This window comes from Pristiophorus japonicus, chromosome 3 (genome assembly GCF_044704955.1).
Source record: "Pristiophorus japonicus isolate sPriJap1 chromosome 3, sPriJap1.hap1, whole genome shotgun sequence".
Lineage (NCBI taxonomy): Eukaryota > Metazoa > Chordata > Chondrichthyes > Pristiophoridae > Pristiophorus > Pristiophorus japonicus.
Window position 1 is genome coordinate 199,104,448 of NC_091979.1, and position 24,331 is coordinate 199,128,778.

Consider the following 24,331-nt stretch of genomic DNA (forward strand, 5'->3'; position numbering starts at 1 on the left):
AAGCTTCCTGACAATCTCGCATTTTATTTTCCTATGACTGGTGCTTCCAGATTATCACTCCTAGCCCATTGCTTTGTTGTTGTGATGAAGGATTATGAAACCAGAATGCAATCACAACACATTGGAATTGATTGTGTGAAATTACAGTACAACATATGCCTATTTAAACTTGGTATTCAGCATTTCTCCATTACATTTCAAACTTTTTATTATATTGTTCCTCATCTTCCTTTGAAACTGCCATTCTTAACAATGCTGTGTATTAAGAGCTGATGCAGAGACCAGGGTTGGGATGCAAGGATTAATTTCGAGCTACTACTACTACTGACAGTCCCTCGTGACGAGGATGATGCTCTTTACACCAAAAAAAAGATGGGCTTACAGGTGTTACAATGAGTTATATCTTAAAGGGTGGAAGATGCCTGTGCGTGGATTTTTTTAACGTGTGGTGACCGTTGCACACCAGCCAACACATGGGCTTGACAGAGCTAGGTTTTAGTCCAATGGGGAGGATTGACCAAGATGACTGGAGACCAAGCTCTGTTGCGCCTCCCCTGGGCCCCAACCTCCGCCCCCAGCTGGGATTGAACACTGACCCTCACTGGGCTTGACCTCCGCCCCCAACTGGGCATTTAACACCGCACCTCCTGGGCCTGGATCTCAGCCCCCCCCCCCCTGCTGACCCGGATCTCAGCCCCCCTGCTGGGCTCAGCTATCAGCCCCTTGCTGGGCTCGGACATCACTCCAGTGGGCTGCCTGGACTCCAGTGACGTCAGTCCAGTCGCCCTTGTAGAGGTGATCGCACTCCTGGGTCAGCTCGTGCCGCTCCCTGGAGTGGCTAGCTCTCCTATTTATACCCCGCCTGCCGCCGATGGTGCTTTCACGCAGGTCGGGGGGGCGCTCATTTAGAGCAAGGTGGAATTGACAAGCAAAAGAAAGGAATAGTTGCAGTCCTTCAAATGAGATATTGAACTATAGAATTATATAGGATATACAGCACAGAAACGTGCCATTCATCCCAACCAATCCATGCCGGCGTTTATGCTCTACTCGAGCCGCCTCCCATCATTTCTCATTTAACTCTACCAGCATAACCTCTATTCCTTCTCCCTCATATGTTATCTAGCTTCACCTTAAATGCATCAGTACTATTCACTTCAACCACACGCTGTGGTAGCAAGTTCCACATTCTCACCACTCTCTGGATAAAGAAGTTCCTTCTGAATTTCCTCTTTGATTTCTTGGTGACTCTTACATTGATGGTTATTTTAACAATGCTGGGAGGGACTGGATGCCAGAGTTTCCATTGCTGTCACGGTTGTATCTCACACAGTTCCTCCAGTGTGTAAATATTGATGGCCTCTAGTTTTACTCTTTTCCACAAGTGGAAATATTCTCTCTGTATCCACTCTATCAAAACCTTTTTAATTTTAAAGACCTCTATTAGGTCATCCCTCAGCCTTCTCTTTTCAAGCGAAAAAGAGACCCAGTCTGTTCATCCTTTCGTGATAGGTATAACCTCACAGTTCTGGTATCATCCCTGTTAATCTTTTTTGCACCCTCTCCAGTGTCTCTATATCCTTTTTATCATTATAAACCATAGTCCTGTTTGCCTGTTCTGGTGCGTGTTAAAAGATCCAATGCCACTGTTCAAATAAGAGAAGGGACTTGATTGATGTATTTTGGAAGGTAAAATGAGGAGAGGCAGTATAAATTAAATGCCGACATTTTAAAGGAGGTGCAGGAACAGAGACACTGGGGGTTCACATACACATTTTTGAAGCTAGCAAGACAAGTGGATAAGGCTGTTAATAAAGCATATGGATCCTTGGGTTTATTATTAGAGGTTTAGAATACAAAAGCAAGGAAGTTATGGTAAACCTTTATATATCACTGGTTAGGTCTCATCTAGAGTACAGGTATTGGGCCCAAAATTGGTGGACTTATCGTCCACTGCCGCCAAGTGTTTTTGGCAGTCTCTCTGGTTTCTGGGCGGTCTACCCTCCAAGCGAGTTTGGTGGAGGCCTCCCGCCGGCGGGGAGAGAAGACCGCTGGGTAACATCCACCGGCGTGCGCCGGCATGCAACACGCAGAAGAGTCCTCCCACCCACTGAGTTGCCAATTTGGTCCGGGCGTGCCTTCGCTGCAACACGGGAAAATAGAGGCAGGTCTTACCTCAACGGTAAGTACGAAGACCTGCAAAAAAAGGTTAGTCCACTTTTCTTTTTTTTTTGCAGGGATTCAGGTGGATGGGGTCCCCTGAAGGATTTTTAGTTTTTTTTTTAACGTATTGAACATTTTTTATTTGATCAGTTCCCCCCACCCCTCCCTGGGCCCAACTCAATCTTCAGCGGTACTTTGCCGAGGATTGCATTTGCTGCCGAGAATGGGAGCTACCGCCCGCTGGCGCTCAAAATCGGCGTGTAAGTCCCATTTTTGCTGCCGGGTGGTCTTTCCCAGATTTTTCCATGAAACTTCCGTCCAAAGTACCGTCAGGATCTCAGCGATCCTTTGGATGGAACTTGGGCGGAACTTAGCTTTCACCAATTTCGGGCCCTTTGTGTCCAATTTTAGGGACCACACTTTAGAAATGATGTCAAGGCCTTAGACAGGGTGCAGAGGAGATTTACCAGAATGCTACCATGGATGAGGGACTTCAGTTACGTGGATAGACTGGAGAAGCTGAGATTTTTCTCCTTAGAGCAGAGAAGGTTAAGGAGAGATTTAATAGAGGTATTCAAAGTTATGAGGTGTTTTAATAGGGTAGACCGGGAGAAGTTGTTTCCACTGGCAGGAGGGTCGCTAACTAAAGAATACGTATTTAAAATAATTGGCAAAAAATCCAAGGGAGAGTAGAGGCAGTAAGTTGTTATGATATGGAATGCACTGCATGAAAGGGTGCTAAGAGGGAATTAGATATATACCAGAAGAGGATACATTTCCAGGGCTATGGGGGAAGAGATGGCGTGTGGAACTAATTGTTAGCTCTTTCAGAGAGCTGGCACAGGCACAATGGGCCGAATGGCCTATGACTCTACAATGCCTCCAGTGTCCTGCTTGGTTGCCTCATTTGCTTACATAACAAGTTACTGCACTCATAAAATAATTCACCATGTGAAACACTTTCTAACATTTCAGTGTGATAAGACACTGTGTGCACATTCGAAGAGCAGTATTAATAATTAGTTTAGGGCTAGGATAGATGTTGAGGAAAGGGTTTGTGACAATGGTGGAAAGACATAAGAACATAAGAAATGGGAGCAGGAGTAGGCCATTTTGACCTTCGAGCCTGCCCTGCTATTCAATAAGATCTTGGCTAATCTTCTACCTCAACTCCACCTCCCCAATCTATCCCCATATCCCTTGGTTCCCTTACTTTCCAAAAAATTATCGATCTCTCTCGAATATATTCAGCGACTCAGCATCCACAGCTCTCTACAGTAGAGAATTCCAAAGATTCACAACCATCTGTGTTAAGAAATTTCTCTTCATCTCAGTCCTAAATGGCTGACCCCTTATTCTGAGACTGTAACCCCTAGTTCTAGACTCCCAAGCCAGGGGGAACATCCTCCCTGTATTTACCCTTTCGAGCCCTGTAAGAATTTTATACATTTCAATGAGATCACCTCTCATTCTTCTAAACTCTAAGGGATATAGGCCTAGTCCACTCAATCTCTCCTCATAGGTCAATCCCCCCATCCCAGGAATCAATCTAGTGAACTTTTGTTGTACCCCATCTAAGGCAAGTATATTCTTCCTTCAGGAAGGAGACCAAAACTGACATTGTGGGGTCAAGCCCAGAGGTGTATCGGGGATGGTTTGCAGTTCCTGTACTATTCTAGTAATTAATTTTTGTGTGATTCACTAGATATATTTTAACATGAAAACTATTTTTCAGTTGCAGAGCCATATCTTTATGCTATTGAGATGGCAAGTGTATATATCACAAAGGCACTTTGGCTCACTGAAGACAGGGTTATAGACATGGTTTATCTTACCATTCCTCTCCTCCCTCATATCGCTAGCAGTTGATTACTGGCTTATTTCACGCATGAGGAGAAACTGGTATCTCATGAGCAGTTTCATTTCTTTTGAGTTGTAGGTTTTCAATATTCATGAAAATCACTACTATAATAAACCGCTTGTGGTGTAATAGCCAACATTTGTTTATGTGACAGGCACAATGACTTCAACTCCACATTGCTGCTATTCATTTAAAAAAAAACTATAGACAAGGTCACAACAAATTAATTTTTCGGAGCAGAGTTTAATATAGTGATTTTCTTTTCTTTGGTTTATGACCCTGCTGAATCCCTTCCTTGTGATGCATACAATGTCCTTTTTTTAAAAAAAAGAGAAAGAAAAACACGAATGGATCTGTGCTTTCTGTTCGCCACTTATTACCGCAGGTTGGTGCAATAAGATACATAGAAACAGGAGGAGGCCATTCAGTGCCTCAAGCCTGTTCCGCCATTCAATTAGATTATGGCTGATCTGTACCTTAACTCCATTCACCCGCCTTGGTTCCATATCCCGTAATACTCTTACCCAACAAAAATCTATCAATCTCAGTTTTGAAATTTTCAACTGACGCCCAGCTTCAACAGTTTTTTGGGAGAGAGAGTTTCAGATTTCCACAATCCTTTGTGTAAAGAAGTGTTTCCTGACATCACTCCTGAATGGCCTAGCTCTAACTTTAAGATTATGCCACCTGTTCTGGACACCCCCCACCCCCCACCACCCCACCACCCCCCACCCCCGCACCATCAAAGGAGAATAGTTCCTCTCTCTCTTTCCACCCTATCAACTCCTTTAATCACCTTAAACACCTCAATTAGCTCACCCCTTAATCTTCCATACTCAAGGGAATACAAACCCAGTCTATGCAACCTATCCTCAATTTAACCCTTTTAGCCCTGGTATAATTCAAGTGAATCTGTGCTGCACGCCCCTCCAAAGCCAATATAGCCTTCCTGAACTGCAGTGCCCAGAACTGAACACAGTACACTAGATGGAGTCTAACCAGAGCTTTATCCAACTGAAGCATAACTTCCAGCATTTGGATTCCAGCTCCCTTGAGATAAAGGCTAACATTCCATTAGCCTTTTAAATTATTTTTTATACCTGTCCACTAGATTCTACCGCGAAGACTACTTGTACAGCAACCAAAGGTGTCCTGTCTTGGCTTCTCAGTCACGTATACAGCCTCTTATGCACGCAGACGTGCTAATGGCTGTGGAACTGAGACAGTGGCTTTTCTTTCTGTAGGACGACCAATTAACGATTTAAAAGCCAAAGCTGTTGGAATTTCAGATAGGTCTTCAAGTTGCAGAACTGCAGGCTCACATTAGCTCTGTGACCTGTCGATGATAGGAATTGCATTTGAGGCTGAGAAAGCCCTTTGTAAAGTCAGCAGTTAATATCTACACGAACGGCGTGTACATAAGCGATCGGCAGGTCCTTCTAAAGAGAGGCGACCTGTAGCTCACATGATATAAATGAGAATATTAAATGGCCCTCTGCGTTCGTAATACTCCTCTTTAAAATAAAATATAAACAAACCCAATTATTTATTTATAAAGCTCCGACAGTTAATATAATCAGAAAACATCCTGGATGACAAAGAAATAGAATTTTTATTCCCACTTGGAGTCCAAGCAAAATGTATTGTGGAAATACAAATCCCATGTCAATTCACTTCCATTACGAATCCTTAAATTATTTATGCACTGTTTGCACAATACCATCATCACAAAATAGCAAGTATTGAAGGGAGAGGTCACAAAATGCTGCTCTGTTATCAAGAATATTTAGGGATGATCAGAAAATATTTTTTTGTAGATTTTGTTTTGGATTGTGAATTGGTTCAAAATAAATAATTTCCTGCCAAATTTGTGGGGAACCCTCACCCCTTGAAATTACCATTGTTTTCTTAGCAATAATTAGGTCTACAACTGAAGTTAAAAACAAAGACTTACATTTTTATAGCGCCATTCGCGACCTCAGGATGCTCCAAAGCTTTACAGCCAATGAAATATTTCTGAAGTACAGTCACTGTTGTAATGTAGGAAATGCAGCAGCCAATTTGCACACAGCAAGATGCCACAAACAGCAATATGATAATTGTTGTGTATGGAGAAAGAGTCAGACTGAACACTGTGAGCTCAAGTAAAATGTGACAATCTTTTATTGCAGGTCTCCAGAGTGCCTCTCCAACCTGTGAAGCTTCCTTAAATATCTGTGCTCCCAAGGGATTATGGGATCCCTTGGGACTCCAGAGGATGAGCCCTCTGGTGGCTGTACCGAGTAAATACAAGTATACATATATAACAACACTCCCCGCCCCAACCCCCCACCTAAAAGTCAATAGTGTAACTATTTACAATGTGAGTCGAGTCGATCTGGGGCCCTTCTTGCGCTGGTTGATCGTCTCAGTGTGAAAGCTGGTGGTGTTGAATCATTTCTTGGGCCCTTGCTGGGCTGCTGTGCAGCTGGCCTTTGCTGGGCTGCCTGGCGTGTTGGGCCCTGCTGGGCTGCTGTGGATGATGGGTTTTGCTTCATGGTCAACCGTGGTGCCGGTTGCCACTGGTGTGTATGTTGGGGGATCAAAAAAGGTAGGGTCCAAGGTGGGTTGCTCAGGATAGTCCGTGAATCTGAGTTTGATTTGGTCCAAGTGTTTCCGGTGAATGAGTCCATTTGAAAGTTTGACCCGAAACACCCTGCTCCCCTCTTTGGCCATGACAGTGCCGGGAAGCCACTTGGAACCTATTCCATAATTTAATACAAATACAGGATCATTGATTTCAATCTCGCGTGACACATTTGCGCTATCATGGTGTGCACTTTGTTGAAGCCGCCTGCTCTCTACCTGTTCATGTAGATCAGGGTGAACTAACGAGAGCCTTGTCTTAAGTGCTCTTTTTATGAGCAGTTCAGCAGGTGGGATCCCAGTGAGTGAGTGGGATCTCGTGCGGTAGCTAAATAGGACTCGGGATAGGTGAGTCTGCAGTGAGCCTTCAGTTACCCTCTTCAAGCCTTGCTTGACGGTTTGCACTGCTCTCTCTGCCTGACCATTGGATGCTGGTTTAAACAGGGCAGATGTGACATGGTTGATCCCGTTGCGGGTCATGAATTCTTTGAACTCAGCACTGGTAAAACATGGCTCGTTGTCGCTCACCAGGACATCGGGTGGGCCGTGTGTGGCAAACATGGCCCACAGGCTTTCAGTTGTGGCAATGGACGTGCTAGCCGACATTATCTCACGTTCAATCCACTTGGAGTACGCGTCTACAACCACAAGGAACATTTTACCCAAGAACGGGCCGGCACAGTCGATGTGTATCCTAGACCACGGTTTGAAGGGCCAAAATCATAAACTTAGCGCACCTCCCTGGGTACATTGCTCAACTGCGAGCATGTATTACATCTGTGAATGCAGGACTCTAAGTCCGCATTGAAACCAGGCCACCACATGTGGGATCTGGCTATCGCTTTCATCATTACGATGCCTAGGTGGATACTGTGGAGGTCATTGATGAAGGTTTCTCTGCCCTTCTTGGGGACCACTACTCGATTGCCCCATAGAAGGCAGTCTGCCTGTATAGACATTTCATCTTTGCGCCACTGGAACGGCTTTATCTCTTCCTGCATTTGCACTGGGACACTGGACCAGCTCCCGTGAAGCACACAGCTTTTGACTAGAGATAATAAGGGATCCTGGCTTGTCCAGGTTTTGATCTGCCGGGCAGTGACGTGTGATTGCTCACTCAAATGCTTCCATAACCATGGCTAGCTCTGCGCCATTTCCATCCCCGTGGTGGGCAATGGCAGCCTACTGAGAGCATGAGCGCAGTTTTCTGTGCCTGGCCTGTGGCAGATGGCGTAGTTGGATGCGGACAACATGAGCGCCCATCTCTGGATGCGGGCCAATGCGTTGGCATTTATCCCTTTACTCTTGGAGAACAGGGATTTAAGTGGCTTATGGTCAGTTTCCAATTCGAATTTTAGTCCAAACAGGCATGGGTTCTTTAACCCATAGACACACGCTAATGTTTCTTTCTCAATCATGCTGTAGGGGCTCTCAGCCTTAGATAGACTCCTGGATGCATAAGCAACCGGTTACAGTTTCCCGAAAACATTAGCTTGTTGCAATACACACTCAACGCCATATGACGACGCATCACATGCTAGTACCAAACGCTTACATGGATCATACAACACAAGCAATTTGTTTGAGCATAACAATTTTCTCGCTTTTACAAAGGCATTTTCTTGGCTTTTGCCGCAAACCCACCTTTGCCCCGTTTCGTGCAGTGGTTCTAACAGTGTACTGAGACCCGGTAAGAAGTTACCAAAGTAGTTCAGGAGTCCCAGAAACGACCGCAGCTCCATCACGCTCTGTGGCCTCGGTGCGTTCTCGATTGCCTCCGTCTTCGTTTTGATGGGCCTGATGCCGTCCGCCGCAATCCTCCTTCCCAGAAACTCCACTTCAGGCACCAGGAAAGCGCACTTTGAGCGTTTTAACCTGAGCCCCACGCGGTTGAGTCGACTAAGAACCTCCTCCAGTTTCTGCAGATGCTCGACTGTGTTTCGACCTGTGACCAAGATGTCGTCCTGGAAGGACCACGGTATGCAGGACCGACTTTGGTAAGTTTTCCACGTTTCTCTGGAATATCGTCACCTCCGATCGGATTCCAAACGGGCATCTGTTATAAACAAAAAGACCTTTGTGTGTGTTGATGCAGGTGAGAGCCGTCGATGATTCCTCCGGTTCCTGCGTCATGTAGGCTGAAGTCAGATCCAGCTTCGTGAATGTCTTTCCTCCCATCAGCGTTGCAAAGAGGCCGTCGACCTTTGGTAGTGGGTATTGGTCCTGCACAGAGAAACGATTGCTAGTTACTTTGTAATCGCCACAGATTCTGACGGTGTCAACTCCCTTGAGGACTGGGATGACAGGTCTGGCCCATTGGTTGAACTCGATCGGGGAAATGAAGCCCTCTCTTTTCAGCTGGTCCAGCTCAATCTCTACCCTTTCTCTCATCATGTATGGTACTACTCTCGCCTTGTGATGGATGGGTCGCGCCCCTGCAATTAGGTGGATCTGCACTTTTGCTCCTTGGAATTTCCCGATGCCTAGTTCGAGCAGCGAAGGAAATTTGTTTAAAGCCTGGGCACACGAAGTGTCGTCAGTGGCCGATAGCGCTCGGACGTCATCCCAGTTCCAGCGTATCTTTCCCAGCCAGCTCCTGCCGAGCAGCGTGGAACCATCGCCTGGTACCACGCAGAGTGGTAGCTTGTGCACCGCTCCATCGTAGGAGACCTTTACGGTAGCTCTGCCGATTACAGGAATCCGTTCTTTCGTGTAAGTTCTTAATTTCGTACAAACTGGAGTTAAGAATGGCCTTGAGGCCTTGGTGCACCACAACCTTTCGAATGTCCTTTTGCCCATGATGGACTGGCTCGCGCCCGTGTCCAGCTCCATTGACATCGGGAGTCCATTTAGTTCAACATTCAGCATTATCGGGGGACAATTCGTGGTGAATGTGTGCACCCCATATACGTCTGCCTCCTCAATCTGAGGCTCTGGTTCGTCGTGATCCTCCGTGGATCTGTCCTCCTCTGCAATATCATGGTTTGCAGGTTAAACAGGCTTTGCAGCTCGTCTGCCCACGCGTTGGAGGTGTCGCATTGTCCCACAGTCCTTGCAAACGTACTCTTTGAATCGGCATGAATGGAAACAATGATCACCTCCGCAGCGCCAACAAGGTGTTAATGGCCTTGCATTCATCACCCTTAATGGTGGACTTGGAGACAACTGCGGATGTGTAGCTGCAGGTATGTGTGACCTACCCTGTGCGTTACGATTCAAAACCAACATCACTTTGTTTGCAGCACTTGTGTACTGAGAGATTTGCTTCTTATTGTCACTGATGGCAATGAACGCCTCAGCTATTGCTATGGCCTTACTCAAGGCTGGGGTCTCTACAGTCACAAATTGCGAAGTATGGTTTTGTGGCTAATGCCAAATACGAAAAAGTCTCTGAGCATGTGCTCCAAACATCCTTCAAATTCGCAATGTCCTGCAAGGCGTCTTAGCTTGGCAACATAACTCGCCACTTCCTGGCCTTCAGACCTTTTGTAGGTTTAGAACTGGTATCTCGCCATCAGAAAGCTTTCCTTCAGGTTCAAATCCTCTCGGACCAGTGTGCACAAATCGTCGTACGATTTCTCTGTGGGTTTCGCTGGAGTGAGCAGATTCTTCATGAGGCCATATGTTGGTGCCCCACAGACGGTGAGGAGGATCATCCTTCGTTTGGCAGTGCTCTCTTCCCCATCTAGCTTGTTGGCCACGAAGTATTGGTCGAGTCGCTCCACAAAAGTTTCCTCATCACTCCCTCCGAGAATTTCTCCAGGATGGCCACTGTTCTCTGCATCTTTGGGTTCGCTATCTGTATCTCATCGCCAGTTGTTGTGTCTGGAGAAAGAGTCAGACTGAACACTGTGAGCTCAAAGTAAAGTGTGACCTTAGTCTTTTATTGCAGGTCTCCAGAGTGCCTCTCCAACCTGTGAAGTCTCCTTAAATACCTGTGCTCCCAAGGAATTATGGGATCCCTTGCGACTCCAGGGGTTGAGCCCTCTGATGGCTGTACAGAGTAAATTCAAGTCCACATATATAACAATAATGACCAGGTAATCTGTTTTAGCGATGTTTGTTGAAGGGTAAGTGCTGGGTGGCACACCAAGGAGAACTCTCCTAATCTTCTTCGAATAGTAGAATGGGATATATTGCGACCACCTGAGAGGGCAAATGGTTCTCAGTTTAATGTTTCATTCAAAAGACGGCACCTCCGAGAATGCTAACTGCACTGAAGTGTCAGCCTTCATTTTTGTGCTCAAGTCTCTGGAGTGGATCTTGAACCCACAACCTTCTGACTCGAATGTGAGAGTGCTATCACTGAGCCACAGCTGACACCGAATGCTGCCTGTAGAGTGTACCATGCTGACCACAGATGTGTTGGGCATGCAACTCCAGACCTGATTTTCAGCAAGAAAAGAACTGAAGGCTCTGCAATCAGTTTTTGTTGCTAGAGGGGACCTGGATCGTAATACTTTATACTGCAGCAAACATCAGTGTTTCATTCCTAGTTAGGTATGGTGCTTGGCGAGTAGTGTACTGACATAAATAATGCACTAATAGGTCATCAATCAAAAGCTGACTTGGGTCATCCACCACAAGCTCTATTTACTAAAAGCAGCATTGCAACTTTCTCTGCAGCAGTGCTAAAGCTTATACAGTTCCCCTTGTGCTTTTGGACAAGAACTGAATGCAGCCCTCTCGTCTCTGAGTTAGAAGGTTGTGGGTTTAAGTCCCACTTCAGGGACTTGAGCACAAAATCTAAACTGACGCTCCAGTGCAATACCTGAGGCAGAAGAGGGAGTTTTGAAGAAGAGCAGAAGACTTCTCCCAAGTGTCCTGGCCAATATTTATCCCTCAACCAACATCACTAAAACAGATTATCTGGTCATTATCACCTTGCTGTTTGTGGGCGCCAATTGGCTGCCTCATTTCCTGCATTACAACAGTGACTATACTGCAAAAATTGTACTTCATTGGCTGTGAAGCACTTTGGGACATCCTATGATTGTGAACGACACCATATAAATGCAAATCTTTCTTTTTACTTTTGGGGACAAGTACTGAATGCAGTCATTCTTGCTCTTGGTGGTTTGTGCTATTGATGTTATGGGAAAAGCTCTTGCAGCATGTGTCAGTTAAAGTCCCAGTATCGTCCAGGGAAGTTGCTCATGGATGCTGGCAAGCTATCGATTCAGAATTCTGAATGCAGATCATTGAGTCTGAATAATGATCCCATCACTGATAAGTTTCAGAGTGTTGCTAGTTTGCCTCATTTTACTCAGGATTCCCTTTGAAATGAACATGAGCCCCTCCCATTCTTTGTTTTATACCTCTCATTAATCCCTTGGACTAAACTTAAACTATGATGTTCATAATTTCCTAATTGTGATTCAGAGTCTGATGGTAAGCCCCATCAAAGTGTTTTTTTGAAGTTGTTCCTGGATGTGGGCGTCGCTGGCAAAGCCTGCATTTATTGTCCATCTCCACTTGCCCTTGAACATAAGAACATAAAAAAATAGGAGCAGGAGTAGACCAATTGGCCCCTCGAGCCTGCTCTGCCATTCAATAAGATCATGGCTGATCTGATCTTGGTCTCAACTCCACTTCCCTGCCCACTCCCAATAACCCTTGACTCCCTCATCATTCAGATATCTGTCTATTTCCACCTTAAGTATATTCAATAAACCAGTCTCGACAGCTATCTATGATAGAGAATTCCAAAGATTCATGATCCTCTGAGAGAAGAAATTTCTACTCATTTCCATTTTAAATGTGAGACACTTTATTCTGAAACCATGCCCCCTAGTTCTAGATTCTCCCACAAGGGGAAACATCTACCTTGTCAAGCCCCTCTCAGAATCTTTTTTATATCAATAAGATCACCTCTCATTCTTCTAAACTCCAATGAGTATAGGCCCAACCTGTTCAACCTTTCTTCATAAGACAACCCCTTCATCTCAGGAATCAACCTTGTGAACCTTCTCTGAACTGCCTCCAATGCAAGTATATCCCTCCTTAAATAAGGGGACCAAAACTGTACATAGTACTCCAGGTGTGGTCTCAGCAATGCCCTGTACAGTTGTAGCAGGACCTCCCTACTTTTACACTCCATCCCCCTTGCAATAAAGGCCAACACTCTATTTGCCTTCCTCATTACTTGCTGTACCTGCATGCTAACTTTTTGTGTTTCATGTACAAGGAACCCCAGATCTCTCTCTACTGCAGCATTTTGTAATCTCTCCCCATTTAAATAATAATTTGCTGTTTTATTTTTCCTACCAAAGTGCATAATCACACATTTTCCCACATTATACTCCATCTGCCAAATTCTTGCCCACTCATTCAGCCTATTTATACCCCTTTGCAGATTTTTTGTGTCCTCCTCACAACTTGCTTTTTCACCTATCTTTGTATTATCAACAAATTTGGCTAAATTACACTTGGTCCTTTCATCCAAGTCATTAATATAGATTGTAAATAGTTGAGTCCCCAGCACTGATCCCTGTGGCACCCCACTAGTTACAGATTGCCAACCTGAAAATGAACCATTTATCCCGAATCTCTGTTTTCTGTTAGTTAGCTCATCCTCTATCCATGCTAAAATATTAGCCTGAACATCGTGAGCTCATATCTTGTGCAGCAACCTTTTATGTGGCATCTTATCAAATGCCTTCTGGAAATCCAAAAACTCGACATCTACCGGTTCCCCTTTATCCATCCAGCTCGTTACATCTTCAAAGAACTCTAGCAAAAAAAAAATCTACCGAACATGATTTCCATTTCATAAAACCATGCTGACTCAGATTGACTGTATTCTGATTTTCTAAATGTCCTTCTACTACTTCCTTAATAATGGACTCCAGCATTTTCCCAATCACAGATGTTAGGCTAACTGGTCTATAGACTTTCTGTCTCCCTCATTTGCAGTTTTCCAATCTGCCGGCACCTCTCCAGAATCCAGGGAATTTTAGAAACATAGAAACATAGAAAATAGGTGCAGGAGTAGGCCATTCGGCCCTTCGAGTCTGCACCACCATTCAATAAGATCATGGCTGATCATTCCCTCAGTACTCCTTTCCTGCTTTCTCTCCATACCCCTTGATCCCCTTAGCCGTAAGGATCATATCTAACTCCCTTTTGAATATATCCAATGAACTGGCATCAACAACTCTCTGCGGCAGGGAATTCCACAGTTTAACAACTCTCTGAGTGAAGAAGTTTCTCCTCATCGCAGTCCTAAATGGCCTATCCCTTATTCTAAGACTGTGTCCCCTGGTTCTGGACTTCCCCGACATCGGGAACATTCTACCCGCAACTAACCAGTCTGTCCCGTCAGAATTTTATATGTTTCTGAGAGATCCCCCCTCATCCTTCTAAACTCCAATGTATAAATGCCCCTTTGATCCAGTCTCACCTCATATGTCAGTCCTGCCATCCCAGGAATCAGTATGGTGAACCTTCGCTGCACTCCCTCACTGGCAAGAACGTCCTTCCTCAGATTAGGAACACAATATTCCAGGTGAGGCCTCACCAAGGCCCTGTACAACTGCAGCAAGACCTCCCTGCTCCTATACTCAAATCCCCTAGCTATGAAGGCCAACATACCATTTGCCTTCTTCACCGTCTGCTGTACCTGTATGCCAACTTTCAATGACTGATGATCCATGACACCCAGGTCTCGTTGCACCTCCCCTTTTCCAAATCTGCCACCATTCAGATAATATTCTGTCCTCACGTTTCTGCCCCCAAAATGGATAAGCTCACATTTATCCACATTATACTGCATCTGCCATGCATTTGCCCACTCCCCTAACCTGTCCAATCACCCTGCAGCCTCTTAGCGTCCCCCTCACAGCTCACACCGCCACCCAGTTTAGTGTCATCTGCAAACTTACCGATATTACACTCAATTCTTTCATCCAAATCATTGATGTATATTGTAAAGAGCTGGGGGTCCCAGCACTGAGCCCTGCGGCACTCCACTAGTCACTGCCTGCCATTCTGAAAAGGACCCGCTTATCCCGACTCTCTGCTTCTTGTCGGCCAACCAGTTCTCTATCCACGTCAGCATATTACCCCCAATACCATGTAGATTACAACCAATGCATCCACTATCTCTGCAACCACTTCTTTTAAGATCCTGGGGTGCAGACCATCATGTCCAGGGGACTTGTCCGCCTTTAGTCCCATTAGTTTGCCAAGTACTTTTTCCTCTAGTGATAGTGATTGTTTTAAGTTCCTCCTTCTCAATAGCCCCCTGATTATCAATTATTGGGATGCTTTTAATGTCTTCAACCATGAAAACCGATACAAAATACTTGTTCAAAGTCTCTGCCATTTCCCTGTTTCCCGTTATTAATTCCCCAGTCTCATCCTCTAAGGGGCCAACATTTACTTTAGCTACTTTATTCCTTTTTATATACCTGTAGAAGATCTTACTGTCTATTTTTATATTTCTTGCTAGTTTATTCTCATAAACTATCTTCTCTCTCTTTATTTATTTAGGCATCCTTTGCTGGTTTCTAAAAAAATTCCCAATCCTCTGGCTTCCCACTATTCTTCGCAACATTGTATGCCTTTGTTTTAAATTTTTGAGGAGATGGTGGTCAGCCACCTTCTTGAATCACGGCAGTCTTTGTGGTGAAGGTACTCCCACAGTGCTGTTGGCGAAGGAGTTCCAGGATTTTGATTCAGTGATGATGAAGGAACATAGGAATTAGGAACAGGAGTAGGCCATCCAGCCCCTCAAGCCTGCTCCGCCATTCAACAAGATCATGGCTGATCTGGCCGTGGACTCAGCTGCACTTACCCGCCCGCTCCCCATAACCCTTAATTCTCTTATTGGTCAAAAATCTATCTATCTGTGACTTGAATACATTCAATGAGCTAGCCCCAACTGCTTCCTTAGGCAGAGAATTCCACAGATTCACAACCCTCTGGGAGAAGAAATTCCTTCTCAACTCGGTTTTAAATTGGCTCCCCCGTATGACAATATACTTCCAAGTCAGGGTTGTGTGCAATCTGGAGGGGAACTTGCAGGTGATGGTGTTCCCATGTGCCTGCTGCCCTTTCTCCTTCCAAATGGTCGAGGTTGTGAGTTTGCTGCCGAAGAAGCCTTGGTGAGTTGCTGCAATGCATCTTGTAGATAATACACACTGCAGACACGGTGCACCAGTGGCGAAGGGAATGAATGTTTAAGGTGGTGTATGGGTACCGATCAAGTGGGCTGCTTTGCCCTGGATGATGTCGAGTTTGTTGGAGCTGCACCAACCGCACCAGCCACATTGTCCACATGCCCAACACAAGACTCCCAAAGCAAGCACTCTACTCGAAACTCCTACACGGCAAGCGATCCCCAGGTGGGCAGAGGTAACATTTCAAGGACACCCTCAAAGCCTCCTTGATGAAGTGAAACATCCACATCGACTGCTGGGAATCCCTGGCCAAAGACCACCCTAACTGGAGGAAGAGCATCCGGGTTGGACACAAAGCTCCTCGAGTCTCGTTGCCAAAAACATGCAGAAAGCAAGCGCAGGCAGCGGAAGGAGCTTGCAGCAAACCAGACTCCCTACCCACCCTTTCCTCCAATGACTGTCTGTCCAACCTGTGACAGAGACTGTAATTCCTGTAGTGGACTGTTCAGTCACCTAAGAACTCACTTCAGGAGTGGAAGCAAGTCTTCCTCGATTTTGAGGGACTGCCGATGATGATGATGACGCCCCAACCTACGAGGAAACACCAGCCGCAGGTCGGGGTTATAAGAGGAGCATGCCAATTTAAGATACAGCGCGAGCCATTCCAGGAGGGTGACAGCTTCGAGGAGGGCGACTGGGTGATGTCACCAAAACCCAGGTCACCGATTGGAGTGCGGGCAGGAACTTTGGCGGGGCCTAGGTACAGCAGAGGTGTGGCGAATGATCGGGGCGGAGGTGCGGCGAGAGATCATGGCAGAGAAGCAGAGAGAGATTGGGGCCCAGAAGAGGCGAGAGCCCAGGGACAGCACGGGCCAACCCACACTGCAATATGTGTGCACACTAGGTTCATGCAGCAGAGCTGGTCTCCAATCGTTTGGCTAATTGTTGTCACTGGACCAAGTCCTAGCTCTGTCAAGCCCGTGTGATCGCTGGTGTGCAACAGCTATCACACGTTAAAAAAAATCCACGCACAGGCATCTTCCACCCTTCAATAGTTCGTGACCTGAAATATAAGGTCCTTCATCGAAACACCTGTGAACTCATCCCTTTTTGGTGTGGAAGCAAGTCACCCTCGTTACGAGGGACCGCCTAAGAAGACTCATCCAGACAAGTGGAGAGTATTCCATTACACTCCTGACTTGTGCCTTGTAGATGGTGGAAAGGTTTTGAGGAGTCAGGAGGTGAGACGCTCACCACAGAATACCCACGCTCTGACCTGCTCTTGTAGCCACAGTATTTATGTGGCTGGTCCAGTTAAGTTTCTGGTCAATGGTGACACTCAGGATGTTGATGATGGGGGTTTTGGTGATGGTAATGTCATTGATTGTCAAGGGGCGGTTGTTAGACTCTCACTTATTGGAGGTAATCATGACCTGGCACTTGTGTGCCGCAAATGTTACTTACCACTTATCAGCCCAAGCCAGAATGTCATCCAGGTCTTGCTGCATTTGGGGCATGGTCTGCCTCATTATCGAAAGAGTTCCGAATGGAACTGAACATTGTGCAATCATCAATGAAAATCCCCACTTCTGAACTTATGATGGAGGGAAAGGCATTGAAGCAGCTGAAGAGAGTGTGCTGAGGAACTCCTGCAGCGATGTCCTGGGGCTGAGATGATTGACCTCCAACAACCACAACCATCTTCCTTTGTGCTATGTATGACTCCAGTCAGTGGAGAGTTTTCCCCCTAATTCCCATTGACACCAACTTTACTAGGGCTCCTTGATGTCACACTCAGTAAAATACTGCCTTGATGTCAAGGGCAGTTACTCTCACCTCACCTGTAAAATTCAGCTCTTTTGTTCATATTTGGACCAAGGCTGTAATGAATTCTGGAGCCGAGAGGTCCTGGCGGAATCCAACTGAGTATCGGTGAGCAGGTTATTGGCTGGATTGGATTTGCCCTGCTTTTTGGGGACAGGACATACCTGGGCAGTTTTCCATATTAACGGATGGATGCCTGGGACCTGGGCAAGACCAGAACGGGAGCAGAGCAAGAGCGGGAGCGGCGACAAAAGGAGCGTGGAGTGCAGGCCTGAGACCGGAGGAGGCAGCGGACCTGGGCGAGACCAAAACGGGAGCAACTCAACAGAGGCAGAATTCCAAAGAGTGACGTCAGAGTAGAAAAAGTGACGTCGGCACAAGGGAAGGAGCTGATTGGTGTGTAGCTGGTGAGTGTTTTTTATTAAGTTTTAAGTTTATTTCTGCTGGGTTATTTCTTAGTCTATTAAATAGAGGCATGCAGTCCAGTGGAGTGCACATCCTGTGTCATATAGGAAGTCCTGGACACGTCGTGTAGTCTGGACGACTACATGCGCAACAAGTGTTACCAGCTACAGCAACTCGAGCTCCGCGTTTTGGAGCTTGAGTGGCGGATCAAGTCACTGCGGTGCATCCACGAGACTGAGAATTTAGTGGATAGCGCGCTTCTAGAGGTGGTCACCCCGCAGCTTAAAAATGTGCAGGCAGAGGGGAAATGGATGACCACCAGACAGAAGAGGAGGACTAGGCAGGTAGTGCAGGAGTCTCCTGAGTGCATCTCACTCTCCAACCAGTATTCTCTTCTGAGTACTGGTGAGGGTGATGGTGCCTCTGGGGAGTGCGGCCAGAGCCAAGTCCACGGCACCACGGGTGGCTCAGCTGCACAGGGGCGGGAGGAACAAGCATGGAAGAGCAATAGTGGTAGGGGATTCAATAGTTAGGGGAGCAGATGTGACTCCAGGATGGTATGTTGCCCCCCTGATGCCAGGGTCAAGGATGTCACCGAGCGGCTGCAAGACATTGTGGGGCGAAGAGCTAGAGGTCGTGGTCCATATCAGTACCAATGACATAGGTAGAAAGAGGGATGAAGTCTGACAGGCAGAGTTTAGGGAGTTAGATTAAAAAGTAATCTCCAGATTACTGCCGGTGCCACATGCGAGTGAGTACAGAAATAGGAGGATAGAGAAATTGAATGCGTGGCTGGAGAGATGGTGCAGGCGAAAGGGCTTTAGATTCCTGAGACATTGAGACTGTTTCTGGGGGAGGTGGGACCTGTACAAGCCAGACAGGTTGCACCTCAACAGAGCCGGGACCAGCATCCTCGTGGGAGGGTTTGCTAATGCTTTTGGGGAGAGTTTAAACTAGCTTGGCAGGGGAATAGGAACCGGGGAATAGATTCAGTGGGAAGAGAAGCAAAACTGGAATTGGGCAGCAGAAAAGTAGAAAGTGAATTTGGAAGTCAGAGGAAACAAGGGCTGGAAAATGGACAACAAGGGAGTTTGGAACCACTAAATGGTATATACTACAATGCAAGGAATATAGGGAATAAGGCAGATGAGCTGAGAGCACAGATAGACACTTGGGAGTATGATGATACAGCTATTACTGAGACATGGCTGAAAGAAGGGCAGGTATGGCAGCTCAACATTCTTGGTTACAGGGTTTTCAGATAGGATGGGGGGGGGGGTAAAAAAGGAGAGGGAGGTCGCAGTATTAATTAAAGAAACAGTTACAGCTGTGAGAAGGGATGATCTGTTAGAGGGGTCATCAAACAAGGCCCTATCGGTTGAATTGAAGAACAAAAAGCGGCGATCACACTGCTGGGAGAGTAGTATAGACCCCCAAACAGTCAGAGGGTGATAGAAGAACAAATATGTGGGCAAATTGCTGCAAAGTGCAAAAACTATAGAGCTGTAATAGTGGGGGATTTCAACTCCCCTAATATTAGCTGGGAAAAAAGTAGTGTGAATGGTAAAGAGGGTAAGAATTCCTAAAATGCATTCATGAGAACTTCATTAGCTAGTATGTAACTCGTCCAACAATAGAGGGGATGGTTCTCGACTTGGTTTTGGGGAATGAAGAGGTATCAGTGGAGAGCATTTTGATGCTAGGGATCATAATTCAGTAAGATTTAGAGTAGTTATGGAAAAGAACAAAGGTGGACCAGGAAAAAAAGTTCTCAATTGGGGTAAAGCCAATTTTGCTGAGTTGAGATGGGATTTGGAAATGGCGACTTGATGGTAAATCATTGTCCGAGCAGTGGAGACGTTCAAGGAGGAGATCCTGAGGGTACAGAGCAAGTATGTTCCTTGAAAGAAAAACGGTGGGGCTAACAAAACTAGAGCCCCCTAGATGTCAAGGGACCTACAGGAAAATACAAATATAAAAAGGGAAGCTTATGACAGATACCGAGAACTCAACACTGCAGAAACTCTAGATGAATATAAAAAGTGCAGGGGTGCAATTAAAATACATAGGAAAGCAAAGAGATAGCATGAAAGAATGTTGGCAAGTAAAATCAGGGAAAACACAAAGATGTTTTATAAATACATTAAGAGCAAGAGGATAACTAGAGAAAGAGTGGGGCCTATTAGAGACCATAAAGGAAATCGGTGTGTGGAGGTAGAAGATATGGGGATGATTCTTAATGAATACTTTGCATCTGTTTTCACAAAACAGAGGGACGATGCAGACTTTGCAATAAGGGCGGAGGAGTGTGAAATATTAGGCAAGATAAAAATAGTGAGAGAGGAAGTATTAAGGGGCTTAGCAGCTTTGAAAGTGGATAAATCCCCAGGCCCAGATGAAATGTATCCCAGGCTGTTAAAAGAAGCAAAATAAGAAATAGCAGAGGCTCTGACCATCATTTTCCAATCCTCTCTGACTACAGGTGTGGTGCCAGAGGACTAGAGGACTGCTAATGTTGTACCTTTGTTTAAAAAGGGAGAAAGTGATAGACCGAATAATTACAGGCCAGTCAAGCTAAGTGGTGAGAAAATTATTTTTTTAAATCCTGAGGGACAGGATAAATCATCATTTGAAAAGACATAGATTAATCAATGACAATTAGCATGGATTTGTTAAGGGAAGGTCGTGTCGAACTAAATTGATTGAATTTTTCGAGGCGGTAACCAGGAGGGTCGATGAGGGCAGTGCGTATGATGTAGTGTATATGGATTTTAGCAAAGCTTTTGATAAGGTCCCACATGACAGACTGGTCACAAAATTAAAAGCCCATGGGATCCGGGGCAAGTGGCAAGTTGAATCCAAAATTGGCTCAGAGGCAGGAAGCAAAGTGTAAACGTTGATGGGTGTTTTTGTGACTGGAAGGCTGTAACCAGTGGGATTCCGCAGGGCTCAATGCTGGGCTCCTTGCTTTTTGCGGTATATATCAATGACTTGGACTTGACTTGGACTAAGAAATTTGCAGATGACACTAAAATAGGCTGTGTGGTTGCTATTGAAGAAGAAAGCTGCACACTGCAGGAAGGTATCAAAGTACTGGTCAGGTGGGCTGAACAGTGGCAAATGGAATTCAATCTGGAGAAGTGTGAGGTAATGTATTTCTGGAGAAACATATAAACATAGAAAATAGGTGCAGGAGTAGGCCATTCAGCCCTTCGAGCCTGCACCACCATTCAATAAGATCATGGCTGATCATTCGCCTCAGTACACCTTTGCTGCTTTCTCTCCATACTCCTTGATCCTTTTAGCCATAAGGGACATATCTAACTCCCTCTTGAATATATCTAACGAACTGGCTTCAACAACTTTCTGCGGTAGAGAATTCCACAGGTTGACAACTCTCTGAGTGAAGAAGTTTCTCCTCATCTCGGTCCTAAATGACTTACCCCTTATCCTTAGACTGTGACCCCTGGTTCTGGACTTCCCCAGTATCAGGAACATTCTTCCTGCATCGAACCTGTCCAATCCCGTCAGAATTTTATATGTTTCTATGAGATCCCCTCTCATTCTTCTAAACTCCAGTGAATGCAGGCCCAGTCGATCCAATCTCTCCTCATTTGTCAGTCCTGCCATCCCGGGAATCAGTCTGGTGAGCATTCGCTGTACTCCCTGAATAACAAGAACATCCTTCCTCAGATTAGGGGACCAAAACTGAACACAATATTCCAAGTGAGGCCTCACCAAGGACCTGTACAACTGCAGTAAGACCTCCCTGCTCCTATACTCAAATCCCCTAGCTATGAAGGCCAACATACCATTTGCCTTCTTCACCGCCTGCTGTACCTGCATGCCAACTTTCACTGACTGATGTACCATGACATAAGAACATAAGAACATTCGTTATAATCTACCAAAATTCTCTCGACTCTGGGGAGGTACCAGCGGATTGGAAAGCAGCTAATGTAATGCCTCTGTTTAAAAAAGGGGACAGACAAAAGGCAGGTAACGATAGGCCAGTTAGTTTAACATCTGTAGTGGGGAAAATGCTTGAAGCTATCATTAAGGAAGAAATAGCGGGACATCTAGATAGGAATAGTGCAATCAAGCAGACGCAACATGGATTCATGAAGGGGAAATCATGTTTAACTAATTTACTGGAATTCTTTGAGGATATAACGAGCATGGTGGATAGAGGTGTACCGATGGATGTGGTGTATTTAGATTTCCAAAAGGCATTCGATAAGGTGCCACACAAAAGGTTACTGCAGAAGATAAAGGTACGCGGAGTCAGAGGAAATGTATTATCATGGATCGAGAATTGGCTGGCTAACAGAAAGCAGAGAGTCGGGATAAATGGGTCCTTTTCAGGTTGGAAATCGGTGGTTAGTGGTGTGCCACAGGAATCGGTGCTGGGACTACAACTGTTTACAATATACATAGATGACCTAGAAGAGAGGACAGAGTGTAGTGTAACAAAATTTGCAGATGACACAAAGATTAGTGGGAAAGCGGGTTGTGTAGAGGACACCGAGAGGCTGCAAAGAGATTTAGATAGGTTAAGCGAATGGGCTAAGGTTTGGCAGATGGAATACAATGTCGGAAAATGTGAGGTCATCCACCTTGGAAATATAAACAGGAAAAGGGAATATTATTTGAATGGGGAGAAACTACAACATGCTGCGGTGCAGAGGGACCGGGGGTCCCGAATCCCAAAAAGTTAGTTTGCAGGTGCAGCAGGTAATCAGGAAGGCGAATGGAATGTTGGCCTTCATTGCGAGAGGGATGGAGTACAAAAGCAGGGAGGTCCTGCTGCAACTGTACAGGGTGTTGGTGAGGCCGCACCTGGAGTACTGCGTGCAGTTTTGGTCACCTTACTTCAGGAAGGATATACTAGCCTTGGAAGGGGTACAGAGACGATTCACTAGGCTGATTCTGTAGATGAGGGGGTTACCTTATGATGATAGATTGAGTAGACTGGGTCTTTACTCATTGGAGTTCAGAAGGATGAGGGGTGATCTTATAGAAACATTTAAAATAATGAAAGGGATAGACAAGATAGAGGCAGAGAGGTTGTTTCCACTGGTCGGGGAGACTAGAACTAGGGGGCACAGCCTCAAAATACAGGGGAGCCAATTTAAAACCGAGTTGAGAAGGAATTTCTTCTCCCAGAGGGTTATGAATCTGTGGAATTCTCTGCCCAAGGAAGCAGTTGAGGCTAGCTCATTGAATGTATTCAAATCACAGATAGATAGATTTTTAACCAATAAGGGAATTAAGGGTTATGGGGAGTGGGTGGGTAAGTGGAGCTGAGTCCATGGCCAGATCAGCCATGATCTTTTTGAATGGCGGAGCAGGCTCGAGGGGCTAGATGGCCTACTCCTGTTCCTAATTCTTATGTTCTTATGTCCAATCACCCTGCAGTCTCTTAGCATCCTCCTCACAGATCACACTGCCACCCAGCTTAGTGTCATCAGAAAGCTCGGAGATATTACACTCAATTCCTTCAGCTAAATGATTGATGTGTATTTAAATAGCTGGGGCCCCAGCACTAAACCCTGTGGCACCCCACTAGTCACTGTCTGCTATTATCCCGACTCTCTGTTTCCTGTCTGCCAACCAATTTTCTATCCACATCAATACATTACCCACAATACCATGTGCTTTAATTTTGCACACTAATCTCTCGTGTAGGACCTTGTCAAAAGCCTTTTGAAAGTCCAAATAGACCACATACACTTGTTCTCCCTTGTCCACTCTACTAGTTACATCCTCAAAAAATTCTAGAAGACACAAATAACCTTCCGGAAATACTAGGGGACCGAGGATCTAGTGAGAAGGATGAACTGAAGGAAATCTTTATTAAGCAGGAAATTGTGTTAGGGAAATTGATGGGATTGAAGGCCGATAAATCCCTGGGGCCTGATGGTCTGCATCCCAGAGTACTTAAGGAAGTAGCCCTAGAAATAATGGATACATTGGTGATCATTTTCCAACAGTCTATCGACTCTGGATCAGTTGCTATGGATTGGAGGGTAGCTAATGTAACACCTTTTAAGAAAGGAGGGAGAGAGAAAACGAGGAATTATAGACCGGTTAGCCTGACATCGGTAGTGGGGAAAATGTTGGAATCAATTATTAAAGATGAAATAGCAGCACATTTGGAAAGCAGTGACGGAATCGGTCCAAATCAGCATGGATTTATGAACGGGAAATCCTGCTTGACAAATCTTACAGAATTTTTTGAGGGTGTAACTTATAGAGTGGACAAGGGAGAACCAGTGGATGTGATGTATTTGGACTTTGAAAAGGCTTTCGACAAGGTTCCACACAAGAG

The 24,331-nt window shown here is 45.5% G+C and overlaps 1 protein-coding gene across 4 annotated transcripts in view; it reads left to right on the forward strand.

Moving 5' to 3' along the window:
- Nucleotides 1–24,331, forward strand: part of LOC139260068 (partitioning defective 3 homolog B-like) — a 1,396,127-nt gene that overhangs the window by 845,599 nt on the left and 526,197 nt on the right. The gene's annotated exons all lie outside the window — the stretch shown is intronic.